This window comes from Lemur catta, chromosome 5, assembly GCF_020740605.2.
Source record: "Lemur catta isolate mLemCat1 chromosome 5, mLemCat1.pri, whole genome shotgun sequence".
NCBI lineage: Eukaryota > Metazoa > Chordata > Mammalia > Primates > Lemuridae > Lemur > Lemur catta.
Window position 1 is genome coordinate 98886072 of NC_059132.1, and position 13949 is coordinate 98900020.

Here is a 13949-nt window from a genome sequence, read left to right on the forward strand (position 1 = left end):
TTTAGTTAAATTATACAACAGGTTACTCAAGATAATGTGTTAATAAATGTGTCAGCCAAAATTTCATCCAAAAAAAGCCACTTTAAGTATTTTGAGTAAAAAAATTTAATACATGATAATAGAATGTACCCAACTGAGATCATAAATACCCTGTTATTCCTCAGACTTTCACCTGCCACTTTCAGCATCTTTCAGTGATTCTTGCTTGAATTAATTTTTATCATTATGATTGTCAAATGGTGATTTTCTAATACTATCTATCCAAAATATGAAACATTTCGGGAATTTGTATGTCATTCTTGCTCATAGGTCATATTCATCTTCTCTGTATTGTTCCAGTTGTAGTATACATGCCACCAAAGCAGGTTCACTTAGAGGCAAATTTTAAAGAGAGGAGGAGGGATTTCATAATTTCACAACCCTTATGCAACTCTTCATTTTAATATATGTTCTTCTAGTCTTTGTGTCCACAAACGCATAACTTAATCTGTGAACAAAAATGTATACAATTTTTGCTTAAGGCTATGTCATATTTTTGACAGTATTTTCAATTTAATTCCTTTATAACATTCTTAATATCTCTTAATACCCTTTCTTCACCCTGTATTTCAGCAAACTGGTCTTTTAGATGCTTCAAAAATCATGCTCTCCCTCACCTCGGTCACACAGGGTAGTTAGTTCTTGCTCATGGAATGAACCCTACCCTTGATTCTTTATACTTTCAGTGCAAATGATATTTCCTTGCTGAAGCTTAGGGTAAACCATGTTCTTTTGTTATATTTTTTTCTGTACTACTTAAAGTAATAATCACAATGTGCAAGTATCTATTTCTTTGATTTATCGAAGAAATATCTGTCTCCCTGACTAGACTGTAAGTTCCCTGAACCCAGGTCAATGCTCAGCGTGTTCCTTGACCTTGGTGAACACAGGTGGAATAATCGAGTGCCTTGTCGTTGATCGCTGTGAGTGTTTCTATTTTGTATTGCATGTACTAGGAAACAAATTTGTGCATGTAACTCTTTTCAGTAATGACAAAATTTAAAACCTTAATTGAATTAATCTTAACGGGCCAGAGATATATTAATTTTATTTTAGCTTATTTTACTTTTGGTTCAATTCTGGGTTTGTGACTCACTTTAACAGTCACCCACGATTGCTTCTCAGCAGCCTGGATTTTGACGAACCTCGTTTTTGTCTCGATGCAAGCTCTTCTGATGGGCTGATGGAAATAAACTCTCCCTTAAGTTAACTAATGAAGAAGCTCACTCCCTGCGTTCTTTCTACTCCTAATTGCCTTTTTATCAGAAACAATCACTCAGTTATCCATCTCTTATCAAATGCTCATTTTATTCTAGATTCTAGAACCCTGTTATTTTACAGTTCCCAGTTGTAAGGGACCTGGAGATAATCTGCTCAGGATATTTCTATTCAGTTATATATTTTTATGGCTATTCACAACTTACAAATGTGGCAATTGTGACCCAGGGAAGTTAAGCAACCCTGGGAAATCCAAAGAGGAACCCCCCCCATCTCTATATCTGTTTGGAGGCCACATAACTTACCTTTCGAAACTATATCTTGTTGAAATTGGCCTTCGGTGCCTAGTGGATGGTACTTTCACTTCATAATGTCTTTCTGTTTCTTCACAAACCCACTCAGTGAATATCATTTCTCTCAATGGCTCCTCCTAAAGCTACCTACCATAAACAAGCATTTGTAAAGCCGAAAGCCTTAAAGGGCAAAGCACCTAGGTTTCACATCTGAACTTCATAAGTGAGGATATTTCTACATCAATATTCTCTGTTATTATTTTTCTTACCCAACTCATTTGTAATAAATTCTACATATGTATCATAGCTAGCACTTACTTCTCCTATGATTTCTTATGCATAAACAATAAAGAATTGACTCAGCTTCAAGCCCTACACAAACTATTTTCTCCTAGTGCTATTCAGGGCAAGCAAAATATTATCTTCATTTTTAAAAAGTGACCACAACCTATTTCTTGACTTTTCTAATCACTATAATTATGTTAGATGAGGGCATGGTGCTTTGAAGAGAAGCTTTCTTCTACCCATCTCTGTTTGGCTAAATTAGTCAATGGAAGAAGCACAAATGTGAGCTTTTCTTACTTAATGAACACAAATGCACTTAAGTCATAATTAAGTGATTTAAATATCTTTTAAGCCTTTTTACAAACATTCTACCCTCTCCATGTTAGGCCTCCTTTAAACCTTGAGTATTATGGTCACTGATTACATACACTCTGAAGACTCTGTATTAATTTGATTGTGTTATTTAGTCCCGTGGATTAGGATTTCCTTAATTAATGTTTTTCCAAATCATCATCACTGAGAAGTAAAATCTGATTTCAATAATACTCAATCACATGCCCTATATCATTTTTATTATGTCAGTGAGTTTTGTTCATACGTATAGCTATCATGAATGCTGAAGAGATCTTAATTTTTATGATTGCTGCCAACTAGCAGCATTTACAGGATTACCTTATATGATTAAATTTGCATTTTTACATCTATTTCAAGTTAAGAAAATAATCTGATATTTCTTTTCATTATTATTCATTTGTTCTACAATCGTTTTAAATATTCTATTGTGGACTAAAAACTGATTCCAAATGTGGCAATGTGAATCTCAACACAATTGATCCAATGTCGCTTTGAGCAGTCCACGAGGTACACTGAATGTCTGCTCTGTGTTCACATAAAGTGAATTCAACAATAAAACTGTAGAAGACAAATCTATTTCAGTTTTATTTAAATGTTTATTTGAGCTTAGGTCTCTTAAAAGTTTTAAGGGCAAAGTTTTAAGCGTGTAAGAGAAAGAAGAGCTCTGAGCATTCAGTGTTAGTAATAACAGATCATTTCACTAATTAGAAATTCTAAGCCATTTGAAACTTAAGTTCTTGATATTTATGTCATATTTAATAATGCTATAAAAATGATTTCATAAAACATAAAGCTGGCAATAACTTAAGCAGCATAGTTTTCTTTAGAATTTGAATCCTCTTATAAAACAAATACAAAACAAAACCTAAAGCAACAGTTAACATGGCTTCAATAATAACAGCAAACATTCATTGCTCTATATAACAAATAATTAACAAAAAGCCCTTGGGAGACAAAAAATTATGTAGAGGCCATAAAAACCAATTCCAGACTCTATAGATTAGAATCCAACTCTTTTGTGTGTGATTTTCTTATCAGGGTAAAAGTGCTTCATTTTTGCAGTTTAAGGATTAAGTTGCATCATTCAATTTCTTTATTTTCTTTAATGGGAATATTAGTTTACATTTAGGGAAAGTCATTGAACACATGTAGTATAAAAACTTCTGTTTTTACAGCATGAACATAAAACACAGCTAATTTTGCGTGTTTTAACTTCAAATTTTTATTTCTTTTCCATATTTAAAAGAAACCTCCTAAAGCATGAAAGCCTAAAAACACCTTTAATAGAAGATTTTACAAACTTCTCAGGGAAGCTGGTGTTGTGGCGCATACCTGTGGTCCCAGCTACTCAGGAAGCTGTGGCAGGAGGATCCCTGGAGTTTGTGGCCAGCCTGGGAAACATAGTGAGAAAAAGTGTCTTTTAAAAAAAAAAAGTTTTTTAATAGCAAAACTTGTCCATTAAAAATTAAAAAAAATACTTGTCAAGAATGTCTATATTAATTTTTATCAATATTCATAAGTCACTTGAAGACCTTTGGTTACTATGGATTATTTTATTTAAACTACAGAATACTGGCCATCTCTCCTGGCATCTTGGTGACTGTGTTTCAAAGGCCCTTGAATAAAAGCCAATATAACATGGGTTGAGGCTGGCAATGGCAGCAGGAGATAGAAGTATCACCCTGGGAATTTCTAATTGCTGTGTAAGCACCAGAGCAGAATAAAGTGTGTGTTGGGTAAAGTTGGGCCAAGACATACATTTTACCTGTGATGAGTGAAAGGCAGGACCTGTGACGCAAATCTGTGGATGCCTGGAAGACCACACACGTGCAGAGGTGGTGAACTTTTCCGAAGCTTTGTTATCCCAGCTGGGCACTAAGAGCACTGTCCCAGCCCCCAGGTGTATCCATTTACCTCCCTGAGACTGACATTTCTAGGCTATGAAATAGTTGATCCTTGGTAATCCAGAAACTCTGAGAGATCATTGTTCAGGATCACTTGGATTACCCAATGCCGGTACTAAACTGTATTAGGATTTATAAGGTTTTTGTTGACTAAGTCAGTGAATGTGGCATTAATTGTCTCAGTCACAGTTGCCAGGCTAAGACAAACTGCAAGAGAGTTAGACCCTCTTAAGGCACTGATGTCAGCCTAACTGGGTATAATGGAAATTCTGAAAATGTGCACATCAACTTATTCTCTAAAAGTAAAATTGCTTTTAAACACATTCTTTCAGTGAGTCTCACATTAAAGCAAGAGATCTACTTTTTTCTTACAGAAATAAATTTTGCAAATCTGAAGTTTGGTCATCTTTGATTTGCTAAATTAAAGTTAGTACAAGCTCAGAATTCTTAATCCAATGCCTTTTAGATTTCGGAGGCATTCGTATCTTGGAAAGGTAATACTGTGCGTATGTCATGTATTACATCATGCCCCAGAGTCTGGGGCAGCACCCCACATTCAAATACACTAATATTTATACAGTGCAGTGTATGACTGTCCACACTAGGTAAGATAAATAAAGAACAAGAAATAGCTTAATGTCAGACCAGAATAAGTTTTGCTGTCACAATTTGCCACAAATGTATTAAGATATTTATGACTAAAAGAGCTTTTAGATTTTGGAATTACAGATCTATAATGGTTCAAGGCAGTCACTTAGGGATCCAAAGGTTCTCTACTTTCTATTTCTAAAGCAACAGTGAAGGAAAGTAATACGACTTCACGAACATTGGAAGGACTCTACGCATAAGAAAACACTTACTCTCATGTCGGTTACAATAGAGATGACTTAGAAAGCAACCATCTGTGGGAAAGATACAAGACTGATTTAAATTCCTCCCACAGTATAATTAACTAATATGATTATTTTGTGAGAATGTTTTTGTCAGAGGACAAATAAAGATAAATGTTCTTTTGTTTTGTTTTGTTTTGTTTTGTTTTTTGAGACAGAGTCTCGCTCTGTTGCCCGGGCTAGAGTGAGTGCCGTGGCGTCAGCCTAGCTCACAGCAACCTCAAACTCCTGGGCTTAAGCGATCCTACTGTCTCAGCCTCCTGGGTAGCTGGGACTACAGGCATGCGCCACCATGCCCAGCTAATTTTTTCTATATATATTTTTAGTTGGCCATATAATTTCTTTCTATTTTTAGTAGAGATGAGGTCTCGCTCTTGCTCAGGCTGGTCTCGAACTCCTGACCTCGAGCGATCCACCCACCTCAGCCTCCCAGAGTGCTAGGATTACAGACGTGAGCCACCGCGCCCGGCTGATAAATGTTCTTTAAAGTATAGAAAACCCTAAATTCATTATCTCCTTGTCTAAACCTTTTCTAATATTTCTCACTCTAATTTTTGCTTTATAAATCCATGTCAAGGAATTTAAACCTTATCTTACTTGTAGTGGAAACTCATGGAAAGCAGGTATCATGGTAGAGAAAGCAAGAAGACAAAGATTGGAGGTGCGGAGCTAATTAAGAGATTGTTGCAAAAATATAAGATTTGATGGTCTAGAATGGCTAACCATAAAAATTCAAGAAGTCTTTATGAGGTAGAACTGACACCACTTAGTGCTCATTTGGACGTGGGGAATGGCACTGGAGTCAAAGATGTTTCTAAGATTTCCGACCGAACTGCCAGGTCTTTCACTGAAATAGAATAGATGAGGTGGAACAACTGTGTGGTGCATGGGTGTGAGGGAGGCGCCAGGGGCAGAGCTGAGATAACAAGCTCGGTATCGAACATACAAAATGTGAGATTTCTGTGACATCCAAATGGAAATATCTACCAGGCAGTTAGCTATAACCCCTGAAAGTGCAGGGGAGATGTATGGACCAGTGACTTAAATGTTCTGTCAAGAATATGTAGCTATTAAAGGCAGTGCAGAGAGAATGCAAAGTGAGAAATGAAACCTCAGGGCATCGTTAATTACAGTTTGGTTCAGGAAGAGCCCCCCACCACCACCACCACCCAAGTCTTTCCCAGTAGACTGGGAAAGGGGACAGATTTTTAGGAGGAAAACCAAAAATGCACAGTGGCTTGGATGATATGGTAACAGAATGTTTCAGAAAGGTCAGATTGTCAGAGGAAGGAATATAGTTATTAGTAGAAAAGAGAATGAAGCTTGTTTACTGGATTTGCAGGCAAGGAGGTCATTAATGGCCACTATACAGAAGTTCCGTGGAGATGGGGACAGAGGTCAGACTGTGCAGGACTGAGAAGAGAGATAAAAAGAAAGTTTGGGGTGAGGATGAGAAACGAGGTAGGAGAGCAGTTATTTGAGGGAAGAAAAATTAACATGGTGAGTCCTGAGCTTGTTTGAGGAAAGAATTAACGTACAGAGAATGATTGAAATTATAGGAGAGACAGAGAGTAAGGTAGAAAAATGTCCCCTTGGGAAGGAAGAAAGAATCCAGAATTTGGTAAGGAAATTGGCCTAAGATGGATTCGAGAACTCATCTTCCTTTTTAATAAAAGAGAATCAAGATGACTGAAGATTTAGGAAAGTTTATAGGTTTCATTGCAAAGAGTTCTCAGTTTATGGCTTCTAATCTCCCCATAAAAGAACACAGAGAGAGAAAGAGGTGGTGAGTATAAGAGGTTAGGATGGAAAAGAGAATGTTTGAAACAGCAGCTGGAGCAACAGTGAACTGACTAGCAAATTCAGAATTTCAGTTTGAGTCTTCACAGAAAGTTACAGCTGAATTATGTTGGCATAGCATTATCAATCTGCACAATTTATTAATTTTTATATAGCATTACCACAAAGGAAGAAAAATGGTGATTGACATGTGGGAGATTACAAGAGATGCCCAAATATTTCATCCAAGAAAATATAGATTGGAAAAATTTGTAATGATTTTTGTTTTTTAAATATAAGTTGAGAAAATATTATCAAACAGAATTTTGACAAAGTTAAGAAAGAAATGAACATGACCTGACATTGAGTAGGAGTACATCATGTTAAACACATTTCTTTCTCCTTTGGTAAAATTAGCAAACTGGTAGACAAAATGAATTCTACAGAAATAATGTATATTGTAGTTGATGAGGTATTTATTGGCTAACCTTACTGGAATATAAACTCCACAAATGATTAGCCTCTTTTGTATATTGCTGGGGAAAAAAAAAAAAAGTTGTGAAAGTTTTTGGCAAAGAGTACATCCAAAATAAATATTAGTTGAATGAATTAATGAGTGATCAAAGATATGAGTTAGACTATTGTTCAAGTTAATTACTACTAAGAGTGTTGACTGTGGGATTTATGTCAATCTGGAACACAATCTCCAGTTTTCTTTCCTCTTTGATCCTGTCTGGTATAACCTGGATGAGAAAAAGACGTTACAGTTATAAAAATTTTATTCACCATACAAACAAGATGAATGTGAATTAGAATAAATAGAAAACCCTGTATTTCTACTCAAATTTAACTTCGCAAGTACAGGATAGGGGAAGTTAACAATAGATAAACTCATTGTGATGCCAAAGACATAACTGTTAAAAATAATTCAATTATGATTCCATGCCAAAAAAAAAATGATGTACTTCTTTAGGGTGGTGATACCGTCCTGTGCATGGGTGTGAGCACATTTGGAATATCGTGTCCAGTGTCACGTGCTATTCTGGGGAAATTAGAGATTATCTTGAAAATGGTAACTAAGATCTCCAAACCTTTAAAAAAAATGAGGACAAGTGTCTAGAGAATTGGAGGCATAGGAGAAAACATACAGCATTGTGAACTATAACAAAAGTAAGATAGATCATTGTCTGGTGAATTGTAGAACATTGCACCTTTATTTGTGAGGTTGGACGCACTGACCTTTAAGATACTCTCATACTCTTAAGATTTCCTGAGTCTCTTCTCCTAACAGAAACCTAGAGGGTTTTAAAGAAAGGATACACCCAGCACTTGAAATAATCATTTTAATTCTTTCTCATCAGTAGAAGTACCAGAAAAGCAGACAGTTCCTCTTCAATTTAATCTTTGGAATAAGACATTTTAGCTGCTTAACCTTGTTGAGCCAAATATATTTTTTCCTTGTAAATGTTTGTCTACCTTGCAACTGGAGGAGTGTTACAGTAACATATCCAAATTCATTATGTGTAACACTGTCTTGAAAGTAACTTTGCTTTCAACCAAAATGCTTGTAGAGTCATTGAAATTCAGATTTTTCAGATTGGGTTTTCAGATCTGTTAAGTGAAAATGTAAGATATATTTTTATCTGAATCAATTTGAAACAGTCACTATTTAATGAGCTGTCCATATCAGTTCAACTTGCAAAAGCAGTTCAAATACTTAGGTGAGAATAAATAATGCTAAAAATTTAAAATACAATTATTGTGTTTCTTTTTTAGCCAGGCATGGTGGCGCATGCCTGTAGTCCCAGCTACTTGGGAGGCTGAGGCAGTAGGATGGCTTAAGCCCAGGAGTTTGAGGTTGCTGTGAGCTAGGCTGACGCCATGGCACTCATTCTAGCCAGGGCAACAGAGCGAGACTCTGTCTCAAAAAAAAAAAAACTAAAACATACAATTATTGTGTTTCTTTTAAATACATTTTAATGATTTTCTTTCATTTAAATATATAACACGAAAATGGAATTAAGCCAGAGTTCATGCTTATATCTGGCCAGTATTTCTATTTGATACCTAAAATTTCACTAATAATATGTATATTAAATGAAATCCCTATAGATACTTGTTTTTAATGTTTTTCTAAGCTAGTTATATAGCTCATTTCTTTAAAAAGATTTAACTAAAGAGAATTAATATTAGCAAAAAGGAAAAATGTTATGATTTTTAAAGATTCATAGGGAGATTCTGTTAAACTGTTACTAGACATGTTTTTGTACCTTCACTACTTAATATGTTTGCAGTATGTTAAGCCTAGCTGTAAATATAATGTGTATCTAACTACCACCATCTGTATACATGAACTTTGATATCTTGGAAACAATATGAAGCAAAAATCCAGACTAAAATCTACTTTTAATATACACTGACTACAGAAATGCCTTAGTGTTTATAGAACACTATAAATAATGTGGGCACAGGTCATTAAAATTAAATAAATTCCAATTTAAAAATACTTCTAGTTAAATTGCTTATTTATATAGAAACACAAGAATTCTGGATTGATTTATTTTTTTACCTTCTGTTTTCAATCAGGTAAAACTTTTTATCTATTATTATTTTTTCTTAGACCAGAATAGACAGAAAATTTTACATAAGGGACATATAAAATTAATAATGAGAGGGGAAAAAAGATGCCTTGACTATAACAGCAGTGTTTTTTCAGTTCTTTCTGAAAAATTGAGAATCAAAATGTAAAATGAGTTTGGATGAACTTCAAACAGGTTTTAGAAGCCACAATATAAACCATCAGTTGAAAAGTTGTTTTAGGGATTTAACTTTACATACATTATTTGTTAACTCTCACATCAATATAATTGCTTTTACTTTTAAATTTGCATTTCAATTTTTAATTTCTCCTGAATGTATAATTACACAAGTGCAGTAACAAGGAAAATAAATATTCACACAGAGAACTTGGCCTAACATTTTTTCTCTAAATCTAACAGAAAATTTGTTCTAACAAAATATAATTACCTGAGTGAGTGTTGGCTATTGTTAGAAGGAAAACGCTGTTGTGGAAATAGTCCTAACTTACGCCAAAAGAGTAGGATTGTATTCCTGTGTTCTCTATTTTCTAGCTATAGTATCATCAATTAGTCACTTCCTGTAAGACTTACATTCTTCCATCTTTATAATAAACAATGTATTTTCCTAGTTCTTTCAGGTTGTTATGATAAAATGGAATTATGAACCAACTACAACACAAATACAACATTTTGTGAAAATAAATGCTATTCTGCTGAAAATCATCTCTTTGCATGCACCTGTGTATTTTTCTCCAATCTGTATTCTTGTAGTGTTTCAGAAATTACTTTGTCCCAGATTCCCTTCCTATGTCAAAAGCAGTATATTTCTAAAGTAATGCAAATAATAAAATGGAATTAAAGCCCTGGTAGACCATATTTCTTGTATAGCAATTTAACTATCGATTCTATTTTTGTAAATGATTAAAATCTGGTGTTTGTGGAAAGACAGTATGTCTTTTCACGACTTTTTTTATCATTACTAAATGACCGTGTCACTATTTGCGGAGTTACTTGTGCCAAGGCTAGCTTGATGTGGATATAGCATTTTCTCTAGCAACTTTTAGAAATGCTACAGGCCTAAGCCCTGTTGTTTGAGGAAGAAATGCCAGTAAGCCTCATGGTGTGTGGTCTGCTAATGAGTCATTCCAGTCCTGGGTGTGGAATTCTAACACTCTTGCTAATAGTTTTAACTTCTACACAAACTTCATATCCTCTGTAGCTCTATGGAATTATACACAGAATTTTGAATATGACAGATACCACATCAATATATCTCCTTTAAAGAGTGATATCATTATATTTTTTCTCAATTCCATTTAAAATCATCTAAACACACATTTTTGATCGTCACTGAAATTTTGACCAATACTTTAAGTTTCAGGACAGCTGTCTGGGACCAAAGGTGCTGTCTCTTAAATTATGAAACAAATTATCACTAACAGAAAGGAAAAGAATAATTTCACTTTACCAGGACATGTTCTCATCTATATTTTTTCATTGCCCACAAGTATAATCTGATTGATAAAACCATTAATCGTAAAATATTGATTAACCTTTAAGAAACAAAGCATGAGGTTGCAAGATCTTATTTTCCACTAAATTGGCATGATCCTAATATCAATGGCTTTATACGTAAAAGAGGAGAGAGCTCTTTCTTGGAATAATTCTTAGAACTAATGATAACAAAATTATAATACTTATTTTAATTGAAATTATTTTATACATTATTATTGTAATTGCCCAGGTAATTTTAAAATGTACATTTCTAAGTTCTCAGTAAAAATAAAATCATCTGGAAAACAATTAGAAGAAAGTGAACAAAAATTTGAAAAGGGGAAGCTATATGGAAAGAAGCATGACATGACAGAGTAAATACACAAGACTTTTTTCAAACGCAGGTGATTTTACAATATTTAAATCCATATATATGATAACTAAATTGTTAGGCGTAAAAGAGAATAACCCTTAAAAGTCAGGCAGTCACATTCTCCAAATATTCAGTATGGATCCTCTGCTCTAGTATGTTATTATGACCATTCCAAATTTCTTGTACTTTAGAGGACATATCATAAATTCTGTTATAATTTCAAATAAATTAATTGCCATATTTACAAAAGCAAACCTTTATATTAATACTTAAAGCAAGTAATTTTGTCACCTTTAAAGAAAACCCTCTTTAGATTTAATACTGATATTATTACCCAGTTTTCTCTTCTTCCTAAGGGCATTCAAAATTAATGGATCTTAGAAAGCCTAAAGTCCAATGTTTGGATGCTTTTAATATTGCCATATCTAGCAAGTTTTCTTTAAACTAAGTAACACATTTTTCATAAGGTGTGTATTCCTGGCCAAGACTAAAGTATGAGCCCTATTTACATTTAAATTGCATATACATTTGATTTCCTACAGTTCTAGCAACCATTATCATCTTTTAATACAGAATATTTCCATCTTGTTAGGAACTGATATTTGCAGTGAATAATTTTATCTGAGAATTTTGTTTAGTTTCTCACACTTTACCATGAAATAGTTCCAATATATGAAATAACACTTTGACTTTTTGAGAACATTATGCACTGCTTATTGCAAATATCTTCCCACTTTAACCTCACATCAAGTAACATAGGAAGGAAAGAAAACTGAGAGTAAGGTATTGGGCATTTCTTGGCAGATTTTTAATTTAGCTTCTTAATCTTAATGTGAGATAAATGATACGATTCTCATGGCAGGCATTACATTACCATTTGAAGGCATCATTTTCCTGGTAAATGTTTGAAAGCATTGACAACAACATTGATCCGTAGCTGAGGGGGGCAGTTCTTTAAATGAACACAGGTTGTCCAGACCTCAAGCACACATCTCACCCCAAAGGCAGCCCCTAGGGTAGCTGGTGACCCCTGTAGGGGACTCAGATCTTCTCTTTCAGCATTTGCAAGCATGTTAATCAAGGTGGTGTCTTTTCTGATGCTGTGATACTGTGCCATACCAAAAAAAAAAGAAGGAACAATGAATTTCAATCTTGTCTGTCCCTCGAGTCTATCTTCAAATATTAAAGTTGTATCATATAAGTGAACATAGGGATTTGACAGTGAATTTGACTTTTGAAAGAATATTAGTGTAAAATATAATATTTTATTTTCAGGAACTTGGGGGGAATTATGATTGTTTGACAGTTCAATTATATTATAGCCAGAAGTGTTATTGTGGTTGAATCATCTAAAGATTCGTGAGCAATGTTAATATCTGAGGAATGGAAAACAATAAATGTTATGTAAATGGAGTGCTCATCAGGTAACAGCTGTTATTAAATAACAGATGGATACAGACAACCTTTTTCTGATATATTATGACATAAAAAAGAGGAATTGGAGAAAATTGGTAAAGAATATGAACTCCAAGTGTTACAGCTCTTTTAGAATTTGTCTAGCAGGTTTTCTGGTTTTTCACCAGAAACTACTCCCTTAAAAAGAGAAAAAGAAAACAATAAAGAAACCAAAAATAAAAAAGAACATAAACTCCAGAATGAAATTGTCTGATTTTATACTGCAGAGCTAACTCCTCTTAGCTGTGTAACTTACACGAAGCCTTTTATTCTCTCTGGATCTCAGTGTATTCATCTATAAAATAGGAACAATACTTGTAGTCAACTCTTAAGGCTGTATTAAAGACTAAATTGGATGGTGTGCATACAGCAAAGTACTTGATATGGCCATAAATAATTACAAATAAATTGTATTTGTTTTTGTATTACCTAGTACTTTCAAAGAATAAACTTTACATCATATATTTTGATTGTTTTTAGACTGATATTAAATAAATAGTATACTTTCCTTCACTTATTAATATTTAAAAGAATAAAATTTACATCTACTCATCATAATAGTTTTTAGATATATAGCTTGGTTTAACTCTAAAAACTTAATTTCAGTAATTTATGTTATTAAAAATTAAATTATGCTGCAGGAGGGCTGTTAGGAAGCATTTATTCTTCCAACTTTCCTAGAAACCTCTTTTACAAGAAAAGCAGGGATAAATTCACCCTTGCTTTCCCTAATTTTCTCATTCCAAGCACTACCGCCATACTACAATGGTGGGTCCAGAGAAGTACCCCCTGAGGGAGCTCTGTCCCCAGGGAAGTTGGTAGATATGCCCCGAGGCATATTCCCTTAATTTGAAACTACTTGGTAATGAAGAGTTTGCAGACCTTTACCAGGTCATTCTTCTGATATTCAAATCCATCCTTCCCTTAAGTCTGAATTTTGTCCAGCCAGTTGATAATTTAATGCACTTGCCAAACATCTTTCACTTTTTATCACCATTGATCTTTCCTTGAGGTTTCTCATCTTCTCCCACGGGGTTCATACTGAATGTGTAAGATTCTGTTAAGGCCCTGGAAAGCATCTCTTATCTTCAGTGGCTGTCCTCAACCTCCTCGACTACCTGATCAATGTATTCCTTGCTCAGACAGCCTTTGTCAATGGTGATTACAATTCTTGCTTTATTTCCTATTCTCTGATTCACCACAGACACCTTAAGGAAGCCACGGACATTAGCATCAAAGGTAACTTCAATCTGGCCTAGAATGTCAAACTTTCCAAATAAATTTTT

The 13949-nt window shown here is 34.2% G+C and overlaps 2 non-coding genes across 2 annotated transcripts; one reads left to right on the plus strand and one right to left on the minus strand.

Annotated features, from left to right (window-relative positions):
• Positions 1-262: 262 nt before the first annotated feature.
• Positions 263-365, minus strand: LOC123639019. Its single transcript, XR_006735590.1, has one exon. It is a non-coding gene; the product is annotated as a U6 spliceosomal RNA (small nuclear RNA).
• A 12372-nt stretch (positions 366-12737) lies between these two features.
• On the plus strand, positions 12738-12802 carry LOC123639034. Its single transcript, XR_006735604.1, has one exon. It is a non-coding gene; the product is annotated as a U7 small nuclear RNA (small nuclear RNA).
• The last annotated feature ends 1147 nt before the right edge of the window (positions 12803-13949 follow it).